This window comes from Phoenix dactylifera, chromosome 12 (genome assembly GCF_009389715.1).
Source record: "Phoenix dactylifera cultivar Barhee BC4 chromosome 12, palm_55x_up_171113_PBpolish2nd_filt_p, whole genome shotgun sequence".
Taxonomy (NCBI): domain Eukaryota; kingdom Viridiplantae; phylum Streptophyta; class Magnoliopsida; order Arecales; family Arecaceae; genus Phoenix; species Phoenix dactylifera.
Genome location: NC_052403.1, coordinates 14,279,113 through 14,302,704, shown reverse-complemented (window position 1 = coordinate 14,302,704; position 23,592 = coordinate 14,279,113). Strand labels below are relative to the sequence as shown.

Genomic DNA, 23,592 nt, shown 5'->3' with positions numbered 1-23,592 from the left:
TTAAGTGCTTCAGGGAATGGAGCCTTTGGAATGTGGGTTGTGGCAGATGGTGGACTAGCTGAAGAAGGTTTTGGGTTTTCATGTGATAATTCTCTCCTCTTCTTCACCTTCCTTATTGTTACCCTCCCCAACCTTATTATCTATTATACGTCCACTCCTTAGGGTAGTCAAAGCATTGGCTTGCTCATGATTTAGTCGAGTTTCTTGAGCCACGTATTGTCCCCTAGGATTACTCATTGGTTGACTTGGAAGCTTACCTTCCTCTCTCTTGTTTAATGCATTAGCTAGTTGACCCATTTGGGATTCTAGCTTAGCAATTGATTGCGTGTGAGAGTGCAATAGTTGTGTGTTTGCCTCCAAACCTTGAAGGGCAGTCAACACTTCTCCTCAAAGGCTGTATTTCTTTGGGTTGGAGGAGGAGGGTGTTGAAATTGAGTTGAGGGACGGTAGAGATGAAAATTCTGAGGGTTTTGAAAATTTTGGAGAGAGGGTTGGGAGTATTCGAAGCTTGCTGCCTCCAAGAAAAATTTGGATGATTCCGCCATCCCGATTATATGTATTGGAAAATGGATCATTACCCGGTCTGGGCTGTGTTTGGCAGCATTGATGTGTTCTTGCACGAGTTCGGAATTGGGGTGCTGAGGGGCACTCATGAATAGGATGCGATGGGCTAGAACAGATAGCACACTTGTGCTTGGGAAGAGCTAACGACATGTCCTCCTATCATTAGTTGGTCAATCTTATGGGACAATGCATCTACCTTGCTAGACAGGTCCATAGAATGACTTATTTCACAAATGGCCCTTTTTTTGAAAATTCGGGGGTGCTTGACGAGAACATGAAGCATGGTGGAGGGAGTTTTCATTAAGATTTTCAAATAATTGCCATGCTTCATGCTCATTTCGAAGCATGAAAGTCCCCCCGCATGCAGCATCGATCATCTGACGGTTTCGTTCAGTCAATCCGTCATAGAAATATTGCACTAGCTGCCACTTAGGTATTTGATGATGAGGGCATTTACGGATTAGGTCCCGAAATCTCTCCCAAGTTTCATGAAATTCTTCTCCCTCAGTTTGGGAGAAGCTTGTAATGGCACGTCTAAACTGGTTCGTTCTTCCTATGGGAAAGTATTTTTTAAGGAATTCTTGTTGCATTTGATCCCAAGAACGAATCGAAGGCTTCTAAAGAATTCAGCCATTGTTTGGCTCTATCTTTAAGGGAGAAGGGGAATAATCTAAGTTTCAGGCATCATCAGTGAAATTCTGAATCTTGACAGTGGTGCAAATCTCAAGAAATTCATCTAGGTGTTTATATGGGTCTTCGTTGGTGAGCCCATAAAAAGATGGGAGCATTTGGATCACACTAGACTTTATTTCATATTGTACAGCTGCTACTTCAGGTAATCGAATGCAAGATGGGAAGTGTAAATAGTGGGAGTAAAGTACTCCCTCAGGAGTTTGGGTTGTTCTTCAGCCATCTTAAGAGGTGGGGATGATCTAATGTTTTGATCTTAGCTCGAATATTCCTAAGGGTCGTTCTATTTCAGGGTCAAAAGGTAATAGGTCGTACTCTAGAACGACTCCTGCATACACTAGTACTCGATCAATCAAGCATGCAATAAAAGAAAAACACATCAATCCTTGTATTTGTCCTAAAATCACTAGACAGCTCCTAACTGGTTTGAAGAGGGCACCTAAGCCTCCAATCCGGTCTAATGAACCGAGTTGACCAGGTAAGCTCCCAGGTAAGTGGAGGGGTCACGATGCGTTCGCAAAGGTCCCACTTAAAACCCACTTGCCTCGAACAGATGAACTGTCTCCCTTATAGGGACAAAGCTTGCCTAGACATCAACTAAGCCACAGAGCGAAATTGGTGCAACTTTCGGTGATCTTCGTCCTATTGAGCTCGAATGTCCCTAGGAGCCAATGTCTAATTGATTTTAATTAAAGTGACACTATGTGAGATTGAGTTCACCTAAGTTGGGCAAGAGTCCGGTGATGAAATCCGGCTCTTATCTTGTTGGGGTGATTGCCCTTACTATGTGCATTAATTTGTGTATGTGTATCAAGCATGCATTCACACTTTTGCTGAAATTAAAATCAAACAATCACCACAAAATTTCAAGCTAATAATTAATTTAAATAAGAAAATTTAGAGGTTACCAAAGGAATTTCCCCAGCAATTTTTTTTTTTTTGCAAACCTCCAAAGCATTCTTTTTGATATCCCAGATTTTCCTCTTCGATTCCTGATCAAATAATACAAAAAGAAAATTAAAAATTAGTAAGAGAGAAAAAGAGATAAGAAAAGTAACAATAATAGAAAATATTTTTATTTTATATATATATATTTTTTGAAAGTTTTTTTTTTAAATAAGAAAAATAACTATGCTAGCAATCCCCGGCAACGGCGCCAAAAATTGATCGGTTTTTTCAATTTCAAAATAAACCACGCAATAGCACGTATCCTGTAGGATAGTGATTACGGGTGTCGGTCCACAGGGATTGGAGAATAAGTTATTTTTCTTTTAAAAATAAATCAAGAAAAAGATTTGCTAACTTGATTTAACTAAATTAATCTATGAGTACGAATTGAATTTATCAAATAAATGATCTAGGGTTTGGAATCCACCGCATAGCATTGCATCAGGGTTGTGTTCTTAATTTTTTATCTTTTGGAGAGGCATGCAAATTGGCTACAAGCCTTTTAAAATAAAGCATAAAGAGTTTAGGAAGATCCATCTTCGGTATAGCATGAAGTGTCTACCTAATTATACTAACTAGAGTGCAGACACCTCATCTTCCTAGGCATGATCATCTTTAAAAATGCATGCTCAAAGTTTAAACATCATAAAAGAATTTTTCATTGATAATAAGAATTTAAACAAGATCCAAAAAATAAAAAAATAAGAACCACAATGCCCTGTACATTGCTAGGGCTTCATCCAGCCCTAGACTAGATGCTCAGCCGCGCATGGCTTCCGGACGACCTCCCATCTTCATATGAAAATCTTCCGCTCCCTCTATTCCCAAAATATCCCAAAATATTCTCTCCCCCCTCCTTTCTTTCTCTCTATTCTTATTCTCAAAAGAGAGCTTCGTCCCTTTTCTCTCCCCCCGAAACAGAGCATCTTCCTCTTTTTATAGCCTCACCAGCCCCTTGTGCACCGATTTAGCATGGAATGAAATCAGATCTTCCCCTGTTTTGGGCGTGGGGAGGGAAGGCAAGGAGCTGGCATGCGCTGAATCTGGGATTTTGCTTGCTCGGAACGGTCGCTGGCTGCAACTGGATTGGAAGAAGTTTGGGAGGAAATCCGGAAATGCTGATCACGAACGTGGTTGAATGTTGGGCGAGATCCGTGGATGCTGGACTCATGCGGATGATTCTCCTTGCGAATCAGTGGGATGCTGGGAACGGCTGGAATGTCGGTGTTTATGGCTAAGAGGGGGATCCCGAAAGATGCTAGGAGGAACTCTTTGGGAAGATGGTGCTTAACTCGCGGACCCTGGAAGGATTGCATCGCGAGAGAAGAGGAAGAAGGGCTGGATCTCGGGCTTGATTTGCAGATGCTGGTGAATACGGACGGGATCCCGGATTTGGGGATTTTGAATCTGGAGGAGACGCGAACGGTGATGGCGAAAAACGGGATGCTGGTCGCTGGTGTGGATTCGTGGAAGGAATCATGCTTCATTGCTTTCCTTCTTTGGACCATTGGCTGCTGGGAGGTGAATCCGGATGAAGACGGAGGAGCTGCTCGCTGGTGTGCTCGTTGGATGCGGCTGGAACGGGCTGATGCGGAAGAGCTGGCTGCACGCACGATGGGCACGCGGTTGATTTGGGAAGAGGTCCCCTGTTTCAGCGCTGGGAAGTTTGGATTATGGTCGTGGGAAGGGAGTAGGATTAGTTGGGATTTGGCTTTGGATTTGAGGTGGGTCACGATCGTTGACTTGTCCTCGAGCCCAATGTTATTTAAATTTAATTCTTTGCTAAACTGCTTCAGATCGAACTCGACAAGACTAAAAACAAGATCGTGACTTAATAAAAAGGGTTAATCAAACCTTTTCTCCATACAAAAATAATTAATTCTAACTTTCAATCTAATCAGGACCAAAACCCATTTAATTATAACCTTAGCTTGATTACAACTCCATCAGGTTACCAAACCGGGTCAACACAATTTCCTCCTTATATGTTTTCCTGTAGTCTTGTAGTCTACTAGGAAAGGGAGCCTTGGATGTGTACGTCTCTATTGGTTTCTTCTCTATTCCTTGTGTTCCCTGTTTTTGTGCCTTTTTCTGAGTGGGGTTCGGTTCCTGCTTTCTTTCTTTTTCTTGTACAGAAAGTTGGACTTTGTTGTCCACTTGCTTGCCAGACCGTAAAGTGGTAATTGCCTGGACTTCATGGGTAGGGTTTCCATTAGAATCAATCTGAAACTGGCCTCTTGGCCCTTGATTCTGTTGCCTACTAGGGTTAGACACTGGCTGACTGGGTAATTCACCTCTCTTCCTATCCTCTAGAGAGTTAGCTATTTGGCTCAGACTAATCTCAAGTTTTGCAATCGCTTGCGCATGGAATTGGTTAGTCTGGGCTTGGGCTGTATTAATCTGTTGTTGTTGCTTGATAAAATCTTGTTGTTGTTTCATCATATTAGCCATCATGGTTTCTAATGGTGAAGGTTGTTGTGGGATAGGGACATTATCAGGAGGTACAGATGGAACCAAAGGTTGGTTCATTTGTGATGGACCTATCCTGGGGAAGTTGTTCTGACAACCTGGTGCATCACCTTGATGCTGAATAGGTTCGTTCTGCTTGTATGAGAAATTTGGATGGAACTTATTATCAGAATGGTAAACTGGGCTGAACGAGTTGGGAGTGGGCTTCTTAAAGGCACTATATGAATTTAAAGCATTTGCTTGCTCGGCCTTTATGGTGGGCAGATTAGGGCAGCACTTCACTAGATGCTCAAAACTGTTACACAAGATACATAAGCCCTGTGGCTCGTGTTCCACTTTCATGATGGAATTTAACTCTTTATATGAACTCGAGCTAGTGGAAACAGTGAAATCATCAAACTTTTTACTTAAGTTGTTCATTCCAGTCACCAGATTGGACATAACATTTTTGAGTTCTGGGTCTGCTTTCATTTCATAATTACCTGGTTTTCTAGACCCGAACTCATCTCTATTTACTTCTTCACCATAGCTTCTCCAATTTTGGGCGTTCTCGGCTAAGTCAACAAGAAATTCATAGGCTTGATCCGGGGTTTGGTTCATGAACCTACCTTTGTGCATGGACTCAATCATATTTCTATGTGCCGGAGTTAATCCTTTATAAAAGAAGTGGACTAGATCAGCCTTATCAAGCCCATGGTGCGGGCACTTGACCAAAAGATCATGGAATCTTTTCCAAAATTGGGAAAATTCCTCCTCAGATTTTTCTCTAAAAGTTCTTATGGCATCCTTAATTTTTTTGTCTTTACCATGGGATCAGAATTTAGCCATGAACTTCCTAGATAGTTATTCCCCATGATATGGATGGAATTAGAAGCAAGAGAATACAGCCATGCAGCGGCACGATCCTCTAAAATCATGGAAAACAACCTTAATTTAATACCCTCTTCATCTAAGTTTTGATTTCTAAATGTTTGACAGATTATCAAAAATTTGTTTAGATGAATATAGGGTTGTTCACTCTCGAACCCATGAAACTTGGGTAACATGTTTATTGTTGGCAGCCCGAATCTCGAATTGGGCTGCATTATTAATTGGTAATACTATGCAAGTAGGGGAACTAGCATATGCTGGTGTGAACAACTCATTCAAAGTTCTAATATGTTCACCGCATTGTAGAGATTGACGGTTGGTTTACAGGTCGTAGGTTGTGAATGAAAAGTTCTGTCAATCTCAGGATCAAATGGGGTTAACTTATCCCTTAAATGACCTTCTACCATGCATACATTATCAACAATTCGATTAGATTTGACTCCTACAATGAACGAAATCCTAAAAGAAGAGAAGGGCTAGACACAGATGACCACAACCAACACCACACAACAATTTGACCCCTATTAGTCTTAGAATTAAGTTGAGGTTTAGTAGCTTTCTTAAATCTAGTTGCACAGAGATTTATCAGGTTAAAAAAGTTCCTGAAATTCTCTCTAGATTAGACCATCTCCTAATCTCCCTTTTCAGATTAAAGCTTGAGCTTACCAGTTAAGCGATCCAGTAACCAGTGACCAGAAAAGTCTGGGGTGTGTGGTGGTGCCAGAAGGGATACACCGATACCACAATACCCGTAACAGTTCTTCACTGTTGTAAAACTTTCCTAGACATCACCAATTACTAAATTTCTCACTGGAGTGGCTTTCAGCCGCTTTTTTCCAAGAGCCTAATTGAGCTCGAAAACCCTAAGGCCAACGTCTAATTGATTTTAATTTAATTTGGCTTAGGATATGTATGCAAGGTGGTGATTTTTGGGCTAAGGACAGGTAATAACTTTCTGACCTCATCTTTTTAATAGGTTTTGCCCTTAAATTATTTTATGCAAATGCTTAATACTAAATGCAGCAAATAATCAATAATTTTTTAAAGTTTATGCAATGTCATTAGGTTGTACTGATTAAATGAGCAAGCAAATTTTTTTTTAATTTAATTTATATTTACTATTTTCTTATTTTTTTTAAATTTTTTATTTAAATTTTTATATAGCAATAACTTGAATGTAAACTAAACACAATCCTTATGCGTCAGTCAATCTCCGAATGCTCGTTGAATAAGCTCTGGAGATTACTCCGTGAGGAGCCCCAATAGAGGGTATGGATAAACCTCGAAGGATTGCACCCTATCAATTACTAGCAAAAAATAATATTTTTTTTATTTTTGATTTAATTAAATTTTTTAACTTTTTTTTTTAAATTTAAATTTCAAATTTCGAATCTCAGAATTCAAATTTTGAATTTAAATTTTTGAATTTTGAAATTTTTTTCAATTTATTTTTTAATTATCTTTTTTTTGAATTTATTTTTTTTACTTTTTTTTAGAAAAAAACTTTAAATTTTGAATTTCAAATTTCAAAATTTAATATCTACGAAATTATTAACTAAAAATAATCAAAATAAGGAAAATTAATAAAAATAAAAACTTACTACCGGAGTGCATTCACTTCGGACATCCAAAATCCAATTTGATCTTCGTGATCGTTCTTGCTTCTCGATTTGCCTCCCCGGCAGTGGCGCCAAAATTTTGTTGTCCGATTCCTGTTTACCTAAAAATATGCTAAATAGATCGTTGTTAAAATCGACAAACAAAGTTTAAATTAATTTTACTCTTACCTGTTCTACTCGAAGAATAGTGGTCATAAGAGGTCGATCCACAGGGAGGCGATTGGAGTTGCTTAAAAATAAAAACGTTCACTCGCGAATTCAAAATCGATTTTTGAATAAAAAAAATATTATGTCGTGGATGTTGACGGATTCTTTAGTCTACCGGAGAATATTTTCTACTTGAAATTAACTAAAAGACAGATACTTAGATTCAAAGAGCATTTATATATTTAACTAATCAAAGAAGAGTTTTGGCATAAGTTAAAATGGATGAAAACCAGTGCTAAAAAGATCAAAAGCCTAGAACATAAATTGCATAAAAAAAAATTTAATGTATTGTATAAAAAGTAGAAATTAAATTGAACCTAGAACAAGGATTGCATGAAAGAGAATTGATGGATTTCATAAAAAGAAAACTGATTACAAATAAAAATGGAGATTAGAGGCCTAATACTCCTTCTATTTTGCAAATAAAATAAAGAAAAGAAAAAAAACAAATTACTTCTCTTCTCCCTCTCTCTCCCACGGTGGAACATAAAATACTAATTTTCTCTTTTTTTTTTCTTCTTCCCAAAAGAAACAGAGCACTCCTCCCCTGTTTCTTTTTCGACCAAACGAGCTCTTCCCCTGTTCCTTCTTGAACCAGCCGACCACCTCGCCGAGAGCTCTCTTCCTCCTCTCGTTCTCCCCTTCTTATAGATCGCCACAGCTTGGAGAGGTGGATCCGGATCTTGGGAGGTGGAGGGGGAGAAACGGGCGCGGGATCTTGGGAGGTGGATCCGAATGAAGAGTGCCGCGGGTGCTTAGATGCGGAGGAGGCTGGACTGGCCGGCGTGATCCGTGGATGCAGACGCTTGGGATTTCAAATTCGGAAGAGATGCGAAATCATCGGAAGCTCTGTGGACGCCGGATTGGAAGCGGGTGTGGGATCCTTTCTTCTCCCTTGTTTCCACACGGGATGAAGCTGTGGATCTTTGAAACGGGCGGCCGAAATCGGTGCTGGGAGGAGTGGATCCGTGGATGGCGCCTTGGATCATTGCGGCTCGGACGCGATGCTTGGCGGCGGAGGAGCCAGGAGGATCGATTGATTTGGGAGGGAGCTGGGAACATGGAATGGGCACACGGCTGGGAATGGAAGATTGGCTGGCCGCGGGATCACTTGGAGAAGCTGGGAGGAGGCGTTCATGGCTTGGATCCGGGCGCTAGGACGTTCACCACGTGAAGAACGCGGGCTGCTGGGCGCGGAAGAAAGGAGATGCGGTGCAGGATCGCCGGGATCACGGAAAATGAGCCGATCATGGTGCATGCGGCCGGAACGGGTGGAAGAAGATGGATTTTTTCTTTGGCCCACGGATGGATGCGATGGTAGACATCACGTGGCTTGATGTGGAGCGTTGGGAACGTTGATCACGGAAAGAGGCGCGGAGCTGATCTAGGATGGACTGGGGTCTCCCACATGCACGGCGGACTTGGATGCTTGGCTCATGCATTGATCTCATTGTGAGAGACGTGAGGCTGCAACGGAAAGATGTGACAGTTGGTGGACTCCACGTTAGCTCTCCTACTCTATGTCTTCAAATCGTCTCGTTCTGTATCCTTGGAGACTTACACTCAAACACAAATACAACTTAATTAGTGAATTTTAATTATTAATGATTAGCATAATATTAATTAATATGGTATGACGATTCACTTTTTGTCCTATCAATAAGATCATCGCAAATTTTTTTTTTATTTTGGTCAGAAATTTCTTTTGTCCTGTTTATCCAATGAATCGGAAGTTCACCCGTGACAAGAAAATTGCAATTCTGCAAACCAGGTGACACGTGATCTCAAAGATTGCTCATCAGGAAACGTTCTCTTAGGTGAATTGTCTATGGAATCTGGAAGAGTGAGACGGGGACAAGTGATCAGCTACTACGTTCTCTACCTCTTTTTATCTCGTATTTCTATAAAAAAATTTTGGAGTAAAAGGATCCACCTAAGCAACTGCGCCTTAGCATCCTTTTTTGAAAGAAGGTACTTAAGGGCAGCGTGGTCAGTGTAGATAATGATTTTGGATCCAATCAAGTATGACCTAAATTTATATCTAGTGCAAATACTATGGCAAATAGTTCCTTTTCCGTAGTGGTTAATTCATTGTGCACTATTTAAAGTCTTCTTGCATAATAGATACATAAGGCTTCCTTTCCTTTCTCTTGCCCTAAAACTACCCCAACTGCATATTCACTAGCATCACACATGATTTCAAAAGGAAGCGACCAGTCGGGTGGTTGCATGATTGGAGCAGAGGTCAGCAAGCTTTTAAGTTATCAAAAGTTTTTTGACATTCTTCAGACCACGCAAATTGGGTTTCCTTTTGAAGGAGATTACATAAGGGTTTAGATATTGAGCTAAAATCTTTAATGAATCTCCTATAAAATCCTGCATGATCCAAAAAATGAGTGTATATCTTTGATAGTTTTTGGGTTGGGTAAGTTAGCAATTAAGTCAATTTTTAACCTTGTCTACTTCAATCCCTTCAGATGAAATGACATGTCCGAGAAAATTTCCCTAGTTACCATGAAATGGCACTTTTCTCAGTTTAAGATTAGATTCTTCTCCTTACACCGACATTAAGACTAGCCTTAAATGGTTCACAACAGGTTTTCAAAAGAGGAGCCGAAAATCAAAAAATCCATCCATAAAGACTTCCAAAAAGCGCTCATTAATGTCAGAGAAATACTGAGCATCGCATCTTTGGAAGGTTGCAGGAGCATTACATAATCCAAATGGCATTCTCTTGTGAGCAAATGTGCCAAAAGGACATGTAAAGTGGTCTTTTCCTGATCTTCAAGATCAATTGCAATTTGGTTGTAACCGGAATAGCCATCTAGGAAGCAATATAATTTATGGCCTGCCAACCTTTCTAAGATTTGATCAATGAAAGGCAGAGGAAAGTGATCATTCCTAGTGACAAAATTAAGTTTTCTGTAGTCAATGCATACACGCCAACTAGTGGGGACCCTAGTTGGAACTAATTCATTGTTTGGCATTTTTGACTACAGTAACACTAGATTTTTTCGGGACCACTTGGGTTGAACTACCCATTTACTATCTGAAATTAGGTAGATCATACCCGCATCCAGAAGTTTCAGAACTTCTGCCCTAACCACATCCTTCATGTTTGGGTTCAATCGATGTTGCAGGTTGACAAGAAGGTTTGGCATTAGCTTCTAGGTGGATTCTATGAGTGCAAATTGAGGGACTAATTTCCTTGATATCAGCAATTGTCCACCCTATTGCTCCCTTATGTTCCTTGAGAATTTCTAACAATTTTAATTCTTGACTTTGTTCGAGTTGGGATGATATGATCATAGGAAAAGTCTCTTCTTGACCAAGGTATGCGTATTTGAGCTCCGATGGCAAAGGTTTTAGCTCAAGTTTAGGTGCTTGAATACTAGATGGTAAAGGACTATTATTGCGTGGGGGCAATTCTTCGAAACGAGATTTCCACCTATCCGTATCCAACAAAGAAGTTGAATCTAATATAACACTGATTTCTCTAAAGTTTTGGTTTATATTTGTATTTCTGAAATGAGTTAGGCATGTTTCTAAAAGATCAGAAGAAAGAGATGGGACAAGAGCATCTTCTACAATGGAGTCGATCAGATTAACTCCATGAATTTCATCGTTTTCGTCGTCATTATCGGGTTGTTTGCAAATGTTAAATATATTAAAATCTATAGTCATATTCCCGAATGACATTTTCATTATTCCATTTCGACAGTTGATCAAAGCATTGGGAAGTAGCTAGAAATGGGCGGCCTAAGATGACAGGTATTAGAGTGGTACAATTCATGACAGGCTGGGTATCTAATACTATGAAGTCGACTGAAAAATAGAATTTATCAATTTGGACAAGTACATCCTTGACTACTCCTCTTGGTATCTTTATAAATCGATCAGCAAGTTGGAGAGTACCTTGGTGGGTTTTAGTTCACCAAGTTCTAATTGTTCATAAACTGAAAAGGGTAGTAAGTTAACACTTGCACCTAAATCAAGAAGGGCTCATTGTATCCTGAAGTTTCCTATGATACAATATATGGTAGGACAACCAAGGATCTTTATACTTAGGTGGGGTGCTGTGTTTGAGAATAGCACTCACCTGTTCAGTTAGAAAAGCTTTCTTTTGTACGTAAAGCTTTCGCTTTATGGTACAAAGATCTTTTAAAAATTTGGCATAAGATGGGATCTGCTTAATGGCATCTAATAAAGGAATGTTAATCTTTACTTGTTTAAAGATTTCCAGAATTTCTTGGTCAGGTATTCCCCTTTTTTAGCTACAAGCAAGCGCTGAGGTAATGGAGCAACTATCTTGTGATGGGGTATTGGATCATTTTGTTCATTATCATCTTCATCCTTCTTTCAATAGATTTTTCAAGTTTGTCATCCTTCGTTGGACTTTCTTTGTTAATTATTTTTCCGCTACGAAGGGTTGTTACAGACTTAACTTGTTCAAATTTAGGTTGGGATGAACTTGCTTCAATGGACCTCATGTTGACCCTCTGGGTTAGATTGAGGTTGGGCTGAAAATGTACCTTTTTTTCCTAATATTGAGTTGAGCCTCAATTCTACCTACAGAATTTTTAAGCTCTTGGAGTGATTGCATTGTATTCTGATTTATCTGAGTCTGCCCTTGCATGAAGGTTTGCAAAGTATCTTCAAGGGATTTCTTATGTGGTGGCACATAAATAGTAGGAACAGAATTTTCTTGAGATTCATTGACAGTGGGTCCATGTCTCCAACTAAAGTTAGGATGGTTTTGCCAATTAGGATTATATGTTTCTGAAAATGGTCTTTTATAAGTATTGGTGAAATTTTCTTGATCATGCAACACTTCTTGAAAAGCAGGGATTGTAGGACAATCCTTGTCACATGTGCATTACTCTCGCAAATTTCACATATACTTTCAACAATAGTTTGTGCTTTTCCGATATTGGCCTTACTTAATTCCATGGCTTCAACCTTCCTAGACAGATTAGCAATTTCTACATTGACATCGTTATCATCTTTAATAAGATATATTCCTCCTTTTGCATTAGGTGCTATTTTAGATTTTTCATTTTTATCTGTTGTATCCTAAGCTTGTGCATTTTCTGCTAAAAGATCAAAATAATCTCAGGCTTCATTTGGTTCCTTACTCATGAATTCACCGTTACACATCATTTCTATAAATTGTCTCATATTGGAGGACAAACTATCATAAAAGAAACTAATGACCCTCCAAATTTCATATCAATGATGTGGGCAAGCAAGCAGAAGGTCCTTAAATCTTTTCCAATACTGAAAAAATGTTTCTCCATCTTTTTGTGCGAAGTTCATGATATTTCTTCTAAGTATGTTTGTTTTATGTGTTGGGAAGAATTTCTTTAAAAATTCTCTTGTCATTTCTTGCCAGGTAGCTATGGTCCTAGGCCTTAAAGAGTGTAACCATGACTTAGTTTTTTTCCTTTAAAGAAAAAGAAAATAACTTAAGCTTAACTACCTCTTCAGTGACATCATTGAAATGAAGTGTTGAACACACTTCATCGAATTCTTTCAGATGCAAATAGGGACTTTCAGAATCAAGTCCGTGAAACTTTGACAGTAATTGGATTATTCCTGGTTTCATGTCAAAAGCTCCCGCAGCAGTAGGAATAACCATATAGGATGGGGTACTGGTCCTAGTGGGTTGTAGATAATCACGAAGCGTTCTAATAGGTAAATCATTTTGAAATTCATTATCTCCCTGATTACTATTATTATCTTCCATTTGATTATTTGAATTTTGAACAATTAAATTTTTATCTTTTGATTCAACTCGAAATAATCTATTCGTTTTATTTCTCTCCCACAACAGCATATACTGAAATATATATATATATATATATATATATTGGGTTGGTATAAGTACCACCTAAAGAGATCTAAACAAACACCCTAACAAAAATTTAATTAAAATTAAACATGCATTAGAACATCACCCAACAATTTCTAATGTTTTTCTAAAAATTCTAGACAGCTCCTAACTGGTTTGAAGAGGACACCTAAGCCTCCAATCCGGTCTAGTAACCTTAGTCGACCAGGTAAGCTCTCAGGTAAGTGGAGGGGTCACGATGCGTGTAGCAAAGGTCCCACTTAAAACCCACTTTTCTCGAACAGAAACTGTCTCCCTTCAATCACTTAGAGGGACAAAGCTTGCCTAGACATCGACCGGGCTACAGAGTGAAATTGGTGCAACTTTCGGTGATCTTCGTCCTATTGAGCTCGAATATCCTTAGGGGCCAACGTCTAGTTAATTTTAATTAAGCTTAGGATATGTATGCACTGGGATGATTTTTTGGGCTAAGGACGAGTGATGAAATCCCGACCTTATTTTTTTTTAAGGGTTCAGCCCTTAGAATATTTTATGCAATGCTTTATACTATGTGCAACAATCAAGAAGATTTTTAACATTTTATGTCATGACATTAAATTGCATTTGAATAGTTGATCAAACAAACTAGCTAAATTTTTTTACTTTTATTTTTATTTATTTTATTATTATTTTAATTAATAATTTTTTTTATATATATATTTTTTAACAAGAGTAAAATTCTAATCTAGGAATTATTAAAATAGGACTAGTATGAACAAAATAGGAAAATTAATTTAAATACTCACGGCCGGAGTTCGTTCACTCTGGAAATCCAAAAATGTGATCTTGATCTTCCTCGTTACTGGTCCCGCTTTGTGTCGCCCTTGAATCTGAAAAGATTTGAAATTTCAGCCGTGTTAAAAATAAAGAAAAATTGAAGAACCAGAAATTAAAAATTGAGATTTGCAGTCTTGTTCTCGTTCGCATGCTGCAAATCTCCGGCAGCGGCGCCAAAAATTTGATACAACTTTAATCTTGCTCTTTTAAAATAGAAATTAAATGTAGAATACCCCAAGTATAGGGTGTAGTAAAGTAATATTCTCAGTGAGTTCGAGATCGAATCCATAGGGATTTGACAGTGAACAAAAACTAAAGGCTAAATAATATTCGAATTGATAAAAATATAACTATGGCATTAGGATTCAGCCTAGCACTTCATCATGCTTTTATTTTAATCACCTATTATCTCAGTTAGACCTAAGTGAAGACCTAACCGGAAAGTGGAGCGATGAAAATACCAATTAATCATTAATAAAATAGATCTAGTTTTATGGGCAGCATTGCAGTAATTTTATTTTAAACTACAGGGATTTCTAAGCATCTGTTATACCCGGGGGAAATAACAAATCAAAAAAAAAAAGTTTGAAATAATTTCTATGAATCTATGGCACCATAAATCAAATAAAAAAAATATTAAAATCCCATTGATGATCAAAGAAAATACATAAGGAAAATGCTAGGCTTTTTCCTAGCCTTAGCTAAAAGAGATTTAACTACTCATATGAGATGGAAGCATTTTTGTAAAAGGGATTAGCAAAGAAAAAGAATCAAACATAAACTCTCTCCCTTTTTATTTAGAAACAGAGCACTCTGTTTCTTTTCTTTTCCTGGCTTCCTCTCCACCGGATGGCTTCTCTCCTTTCTCGCCCGGCTGGCTTTTTTTTTTTCACTGGATGGATGATGAATCATCGCTCCCTCCTTCGTGGCCTCCCAGGGGGATGTAGTCGGTTCCAAAAGGAATGAAAGGTGGTTCCCTGGATTAAAAGCTTGGAGTCGAATGGAACCCCCCCTCTTCATGGCCTCTCCCTGGTCCCTCTTATAGCATGTTGAAGGTGCGGCTGGGAAGATTCGAAAGCAACGCTGTGACGATCGCGGTTGCAACTTATTGCGGACGCATTACAGATGCAGGGATTTGTAGTTGAAACTGGATGGAGTAGATGCGGATGTTTGGGAACGTTTTGAATCTGCGGACGTTTAGGAACCTGCAGGGAGCGGATGAGACATGATGTGTCGAAGGGACTTTGGGAGATCACAAAAGCTGGAACGCTGCTGGGAACGGATGAGACGCGTGGAGGTTTGGAAGACAGGAAGCCATGCGGAAGTGGAGTGGTCACGAACTGAATGGATGGGGAGTTGCTGAGGCGGGATGCGGACGGTTTGGCTTCGGAGTTCCCTCGCTGCCATTGGGATGTTGGTGGGATGTTGAAACACAGACGAAACCGTTGGGGAAGAAAGAACGAGGGAGCTTCGGAAGACCCGGACGCGGATGAGATGCCACGACGCTTGGGAGAACCTTCATGGCTGGGACGGTTTGATGGTTGAAAGCTTTGTTCCGAAACAGAGGAGATGGGATGGATGATCCGGTTGCCTGCTGCTGGGAGGTCATGGACGGTTGGATTTGTGGATGGCTTTTGGGAAGTTTGCTTCGAATCAAAGAGCTTGGGGAGTTGGGACGCCTTAAAGCCCCCACGCTGCGGACATTTAGAAATCACTTGCTTTAGCCCGTTGACGTGGATGCATGGGAATTTTAGGTTAGGAACCGTTGGATCGCCTCATCACGGATGCTGTGGAATTTATTGAGCTTGGGCTGTCGGTCATTGGGCTCAAACCCAATGTTATTGGGTCTCTTGGATTACTTGCACTCAAACACAAATAAAATATTAATTAATCAATTTTATCAATAATGATTAGCTATAATACTAATCAAGATGGTATGAAGATTGTACTTTTGTGCTCTCATCAGCATGCTTCTTTCCTTCCGAGCCTAGTTTCTACTAGACTTTTTCATCAACTTTTGCAAGTAGAAGGATATCTTTGTAGAAGGATAGGATTCATTTCCTAGCTTGCTTCCTAGTCTTGTAGGCTTTGCCATACAAGTCAGTGGCCTTTAGAATGCTCGTCTGACTTGTGGTGCCCAAGTGCAGCACTGCCGGTGATCGCGATGAGACATACTTGACATTTGTCACCCATGTTTAGGGCTGATAAGAGCACAAAAGTGCGATCTACACGCAACTTAAATTAGTATTACTGCTAACATATAACGATAAAATCGCTAAGTCAATATTATATTTTTTGTTTGGCACAGGTTATTATAAATTAAAGTTACAATGAGCATTTAGTACAGATTGGATTTAGAGAGATGCATCATGGCCCTAGATCGTGCGGGCCCAATCCTGCCATGATCTGATCGAGCACATTTGCACCCAAGCGCCTGAGCCCGCGTGCGATCTCCAGCTTCATCCCGTGGGAAAACAGGGGAGAAGCAATGATCCTACGCGTCCATCACTCCTCCCGAGCGTCGCGTGCGATCTCCAGCTTCATCCCGTACGAAAATAGGGGAGAAGCAATGATCCCACGCATCCGTCGCCCCTCCTCCGCGTCTCTCACCCCGTGGGATCACGCGTAAACCCAGCCATACCATCTTCAGCTCCTTCCGTTAGACTGCAAGCGTGATCCCAGCCTTCTGGATTTCCTCCGCGTCCCAGCCGTTCGTGAAGCCCCATTGATCGCGATCTCCCTGCATCGCGTCCACCCTCTTCTTCCGCCCAGCCACGTCTAGCTTCCGAATCCCAAAAATGTTGTTCTGAGTCCCCTTCATCCGGATCCATGCCCTCATCCCAGCTCCTTTCGGATCAACGTCCGTCTGCAGCTCCTTCCCCACCTTCTCTGTGATCCAGCCATTTCGCATCTCATCCATTCCCGAATCAGCCTCTCAGCATCCTGTGGCCAAAGAAGGGATCCATGTCCTCCTCCCAGCGACCCTGCGGCGCCCCTCATCCGGAGCCATCCTCTTCCGTTTCTAGCCATCAAGGAGGCCGTGATCCAGCCATTCTCCCACGGATTGATGCCCTCCACCCCATTCGTCCGCGATCTGCCCTCCAGCATCATGCCCCGGAATCAGCAGCCCGTGATCTATTCTCCCTTTCCGAATGAGCATCTCGGACGATTTCTCTCCATGCAATCGATCCATCGCTGGCTTCAAGGTGGAGGCGATCTATATAAAGAGGAGGAGAGGCCATCGGCTGGGGGAGAAGCAAAAAAAGAACGAACAGAGCATGCTCTGATCTTGAAGAAAACAAAACAAAGGGTTTTCCACCGAGAGGGAGAAGAGAAGTGTCTTGTTATTTTTCTTTTCTTTATTTTATTTGCAGAAGAAAGGCAGCATCAGGCTACCAATCTTCATTTTTACTTTTGTAATCATTTTTTTTATAAAATCTATCATTTTTCTTTTATGAAATCCGTGTTTAAGTTTCAGTTTAATTTCTGCAATTTATTTTATGCATTCTGGAATTCTTAGTTTTAAGAGAACTCTGAAATTTTTCTTTGCTGTTCGATCTGCGGTTTTCATTTATATTCTGTCTTCAGGAATTGACCCCTACTCTGCATCAAATTTCAATTGCAAAGTTTTCTTTCTTCCCTTTGTTTATTTTTGAATAGAAAACTAGCTCTGGTTGGTTAGAGATTAATCAAATATCCTCAAGAAATTATTTTAAAAAGAAAAAAAAATATATTGCTATGAATCTTAATGGAGTTTCTACTCTTTATTTGTGTGCTCCAACCGTCTTCCTGTGGATCGACTTCCTACAACCACTATTGATCGAATAGAGGATGGTAAGAGCAATATAGAAATTTTGTTTGTTGGTTAAGATTTTGACAACGACACCCTTTTTAAGTCATCCTCATGTCTACAAAAAGATAGCCGACAACAAATTTTGGCGCCATTGCTGGGGAGGCAAGGCGAGTCACAAGGAAGATTCAGCGAATGCCACTAAGATCGGGTGTGAAATTTTCAATTTTAGCCTTGATTTATTTTCTTAGATTATTTTAATCTTGCCTTATTTAATTCTTCATAGATTAAAGTTAAAAAAATAATAAAAATAATATAAAAAATTTATAAAAATTTTTTGCTAAAAATTGATAGGATGCAATCCTCCGAGGTTATCATACCTCTACTAGGGCTCCTCACGGAGTAATCTGCAAAACTTATTCAATGGGCATTCGGGGATTGACTGACGCATAAGGATTAGTTTTTAGTTTACATTCAAGTTATTCCCATATAAAAATTTAAATAAACAAAAAAACATAAAATTAAAAAATTAAAAAAATAAATATATAAATAAAAAATTTGCTTGATCATTTAATTAAAGGAATTTAATGTCATGCGTAAAACTTAAAAAAAAAATTATGATTATTGCATGTAGTGTAAAGCATTTGCATAAAATATTCTAAGGGCAGAACCCACTAAAAAGATAAGATCGGGATTTCATCACTCGTCCTCAGCCCAAAAATCATCACAGTGCATAAATATCCTAAGCCTATGTTGGGAATTGTATCCTAAAAGTCAATCGTCAGCATATTGATGATTGAATTTTGTAAATGAATTAACAAATTAATAAGGTGTTATTTGGCAATATTCATCATTTTACATCTTCAAATGAATTCTTATATGATGAAGTCCTTAGGACTTATTAATGATAAAGGAGGATTTATCTCCGAGTCCTTAAACCAGTTTGCGACCAAATGATATGTTGTTACTAGGACGACAGCATTACCGAGATTAGGTCGTTGTGTGACATATACGTTGGTTGTCCTCTTAACCAAGGAGTGTGGAGATACTGGTATGCCACACAGATGAAGTGTAGGAGTACATTTCACTGAACGTGACCAATTCCGGAATGCTCTACTGTCAAGAGATGTTCCGAGTGGATATGGGTATAAGTTTGGCCCTCTGACCTGAGACCGCAACCTGTGACTAGCAAGCAACTCACTGTACTTTGGTACCGGACTACCTGAATTTTTAATTCAGTGACGGAAGGTCACTGGGTGCAGTCAAGTACTTGCGTAGTCAGTTGTGAGTCGAGATGGAATTGACCCCTCCTGAAAATAGGAGATAATGTCTTGTGATTAATTTAGCAAAACCTTGGCCAGGATAATCCCAATGAGGAGTCACAGGATATTTAAAGTTAATCACATAATGGATGTACTAATTTTAGGGTTGACAGTGAGCTCTACGTCATCCTGGCATTAGGAGTCAAAGGGATTGAATTATAAAGTAACCATAGTCCAGGGTTCCAGAATATTTGCTTCGCATATATTCGGCCTATCCGGACGTCGGGTACCATTGCTAGATATTTACATCGATTAATATAGGAAGACGTTCCTATACTACCGGCTTAGGTTCAAACCTATGAGATCACACGCATAGAAGTTTCTAGGTTGATCAAATGGCTGATTGAAGATTAAGAATCATTTAGGGATAATTTGGTCAATTCGATTGACAAATTATCCTAAGCAAAAATTGCATTAAAATAATTATTGAATTATTGGAGGATTAATTAGCAATTAGATTGCTAATGAACTTAATTTGATTGAGTAATTGGGCTTAAGTTGAGCCAAATTGAATAGGATTCAATTTGGGCAGCATCAGGGTTTGACCTAATTGGATTGGGTTCAACCCAAGTAGATTGAGCTTGACCCAATTGATGGGACTTGACCCAATTGGATTGGGTTTGATCCAAATTAATTAGAAGACCTTATTTGATTAGGATTATGAGTCCAAATAATCAGAATTCAATAAGGAGAAGAATCCCTAAATTTTAGGAACCCATCCTTATCTTCTTGGAGAAGAATGACACCTTGACTTATCCCCAATATTTTTCATGCCTATCCTCTTTATTTTTGGCCAAAAATTGGTGTGAGAAGAGAGGAGGCATGGATATATATTTTCTATAAAAATGGCACCTCAAATCTTCCTAAAAAGATTTAGATGAATTTTTAATTTGTAGGGATTGCATGGCGCATGAAATAAGGTGGTCTGCAGCTGAACTTTGGATGCATGAATTCTATTCTTTTAGGGATAAAAAATGTATGAAATTTGGATATGTTTATCTCCTCTTATCTTCCAAATCACCAAAATTTTTTGGAGATTTTATCAGCCAAATTAATTGGCTAAATTAGGTGTGAGGCGTGGGGGGATCTTTTGGCTATAAAAGATCCCTATGCCTAGGGTTCAATATATACCATATTTGGATTTTTCAAAAAATTCTAAAAAAATTCCCTGAGGGCCTCCATCCTTTCTTCTCCTTCATCCTCACATCCATCCTCCATCTCCTTGAAGAACAATCAAAGGTTGAGTGTTTAGAAGGAGAAAGCTTCAGCTACTATAGTGTTCCTACGCGAGCTAGCACTCCCGCGGAAAACAATCTACCTAGGGCTTCGCGTGTACTTCTCATAGAGGCCATTCGTGTGCGTGGCTGTGAAGTCAAGGATTAGATTCATAAGTTTCATCCATCATAAAAGGTATTAATCCCACATCAATATTTTATTTTGGTGTCAGGGTCTAGGTCCGATTCTTCGAGGTTTTACCCTCCTTTGGGGCTCCTCATGGAGTTATCTCCAGAATCCATTCGATGGATATTTGGAGATTAATCGGAATAGAGTGTTTACCTTTCAAATATGATTGTTAATCATGTATAAAGTTTTTGCATAATTGTTTAAACGATTCCGGCATAATCCTATGTGTTCTTACAATGCTGATTTCTAGATTTGATCTTGTAAGCATGCACGAATTAAATTGTTTGATTTTTTTGCCGTATTTTTAAAACTTAAAAAGAACTATGTATGACTTGATCTCCCTTATGAAGGGGTACATAGGCAACCTGATCAGGTTCAGCCATGGTTTTTTAAAAAAAAAAATTTCAGCATGCTTAACATCGAAGAACCTAGGATTCACTTTCAGTGGTATCAGAGCTTGGTTCATGTTTAAACTTTTATGTTTTAATTCTTGAAATTAAATCTGAAATCATTAACATATTTAGATTAGATCTAAAGTAATTTTTATGATTGATTTAATTGCTGATTATGCATGATTAAGTAGATCTAAAATTTTGGATGCATATGATGCATGTTTGTGTTAGGATCAGTAACATAAATAAATATGAAATTATAATATTATTTAAATTAGATCTAAATAAAGTTTATGATTCATATGATCTCTGATTTTAATGAACAAATCAGATCTGAAAATAAAAGTGAAAAAATAAATACATAAGATGTATGTTGTTTGTATTAATTCATGTTGTTATGTATATGTGATGCATGAATATAAAACATAATGACTTAAACATGAATTAAATCTGATTACATGTGATTAATTACAAAAACTCAAATCTGAAAATATGTTTTAAAAACTGAAAGATTGTAATTAATATGTAATTAAAAAGAAATATGCAATGATCAAAACTTTCATAAGTCTAAACTTAATTAAGAATTAAGTGTTATGAAATAGAATTGTAACTCAATTAATTGACATTGCATAATTCTTTGGGCATATGGGTTAGCTTGAATCAAGTTCCTAGGATTGGGTTAGACCTAAGGTTAGAATCATGCATAGACAAATAGAATTAATTGATCAAATCTAATTAAGTAGTAACTAAATTAGGTCAAGAAAATTCTAGGTCAATTTACAATAGTTGTAGATGGATCAAGTCCATGTCTTAGATTAGACCAAGATGGAACTTGATTTAGGATCAGAGGTGTAGCCCGAGTCATTTGAGTAATCAAATCGAAATTGATTAACCAGTCGGTGTCTAAGGTAAGTTTGGCAGTTTTGATCGGTAGTTTTAATTGGAAGCTACTCGCACTGATTCGTCTTTGTTGAGTTAATGGCATATCCCTTCCACCAATCTCACTTACCTGGCCGACATGGTCAATCACATTTTGATTGGATCACTTAATGATTCGAGTTAGCCCATGCCTATAAGAAAAATCAGTTTGATTAATTTAGGTGCCTCCTTAATCGGTTTGAGTCTAATCTGATTTGGTGAAGTCAGTGGGAGAAATTAGACTAACCGGATCTTCTCATCTATCCTAATTATGAAATCCTCTAAAATTATTAGGTCCTTAAAATGAAATGGTTATGGGGATAACTAGGTCATAGCCTCCCATTAAGTTGGGTGATAATGGGTCCAATGTTTTGATAATTATTGGAGGCGCGACACGCCTGGTACTTATCAAGCATTGGAATTGTCATACAATATATGATGAGTTAAGTGTACCTTCAATAGTTGGTCAGGTGAGCCGAGCGATACTCGGGCTTGGTCGTCTATTAGTTTATTAGACTTAACCCTATCATTTAATGATTGGACCTGACTAGGGTATTCGATGGAGGCGCCACACGCCTGCCGAAGAACCTAGGGCAAAATTATCATTAGAAGTTGCTTGATGAAGCAACTGGTTTAGAACCTACCAATAGGTGCATATGGGTTAGCCGAGCCACACTCGGGCCTATATGCGATCTATTGGGTTCTAGTGCCCACTAAAAAATTAGGAGTAATTTTTCGAATTGGAGGTAGAGGCTACCAATTTGTATAAAATAGTGGGAGCATTTTTAGACTAAAGTCCAAGTCTACTGTGTTTAGTCAATTCATATATTAATAGCCAAATTTTCTTTTATGTAGAGATGGCCACAAGTTTATCACTTCGCTCATTATTGGATAATGACAAGTTGACTGGTCCCAACTTCAATAATTGGTATAAAAAGCTGAAAACTCAGCATAGTCAGATCAAAAAGATTAAGGATGACCAAAGTCAGGCAGAATGCTTCTATTGTAAGAAGCAGGGGCATTGGAAGAGTAATTGTCCTCAGTACCTTACCTCACTTGATCCGAACAGGCCAAGCAAGAAAAAAGGGCAATCAGTTGCTGATCAAGGTATTTATATGATAACATCTTGTAATTTCTCTATATGTGATAATTCGACCTGGGTATTAGATACCGGAAGTCCGTTTAATATATGCAATTCGTTGCAAGGACTTCATGTCAATGAGAGATTTGAAAACATCGAGAGATTCCTGAATGTTGGAGATGGAAAATCTGTTCCAGTTCTAGCTTTAGAAAATCTCAAACTTGTTTTCAATTCTCATGTAGTTGTCTTGAGTGATTGTCACTATTGTCCTACGTTCTTACTGAATGTAATTTCCGTAGGCCTTTTGGCCATGAACGGTTATGTAATTTCAATAAAGAAATGTTCTTGTAATATTATTATGAATGGTATTACTGTAATGAATGGACGATTGAGCAATGGCATCTACTTGTTATCACAATCTGTTAATGTAATGTACACGTCAAGTAAGCGCCCTAGAATAGATAATGTCATGGATGTCTACCTTTGGCATCATAGGCTAGGTCATATTAACAAGAACAGGATGAACATGTTAAGTAAAGAGGAAATCCTCAATGTTAATGATTGTGAATCATTGACAACCTGTGAGTCATATCTTCTTGGTAAGATGACCAAATCATCTTTTACCGAAAAAGATGAACGAGCCAGTGACTT

The 23,592-nt window shown here is 38.7% G+C and overlaps 1 non-coding gene across 1 annotated transcript; it reads left to right on the top strand.

The window, feature by feature from the left end:
• Window positions 1-999: 999 nt before the first annotated feature.
• On the top strand, window positions 1,000-1,105 carry LOC120112815. The gene has a single exon (XR_005514447.1). It is a non-coding gene; the product is annotated as a small nucleolar RNA R71 (small nucleolar RNA).
• The last annotated feature ends 22,487 nt before the right edge of the window (window positions 1,106-23,592 follow it).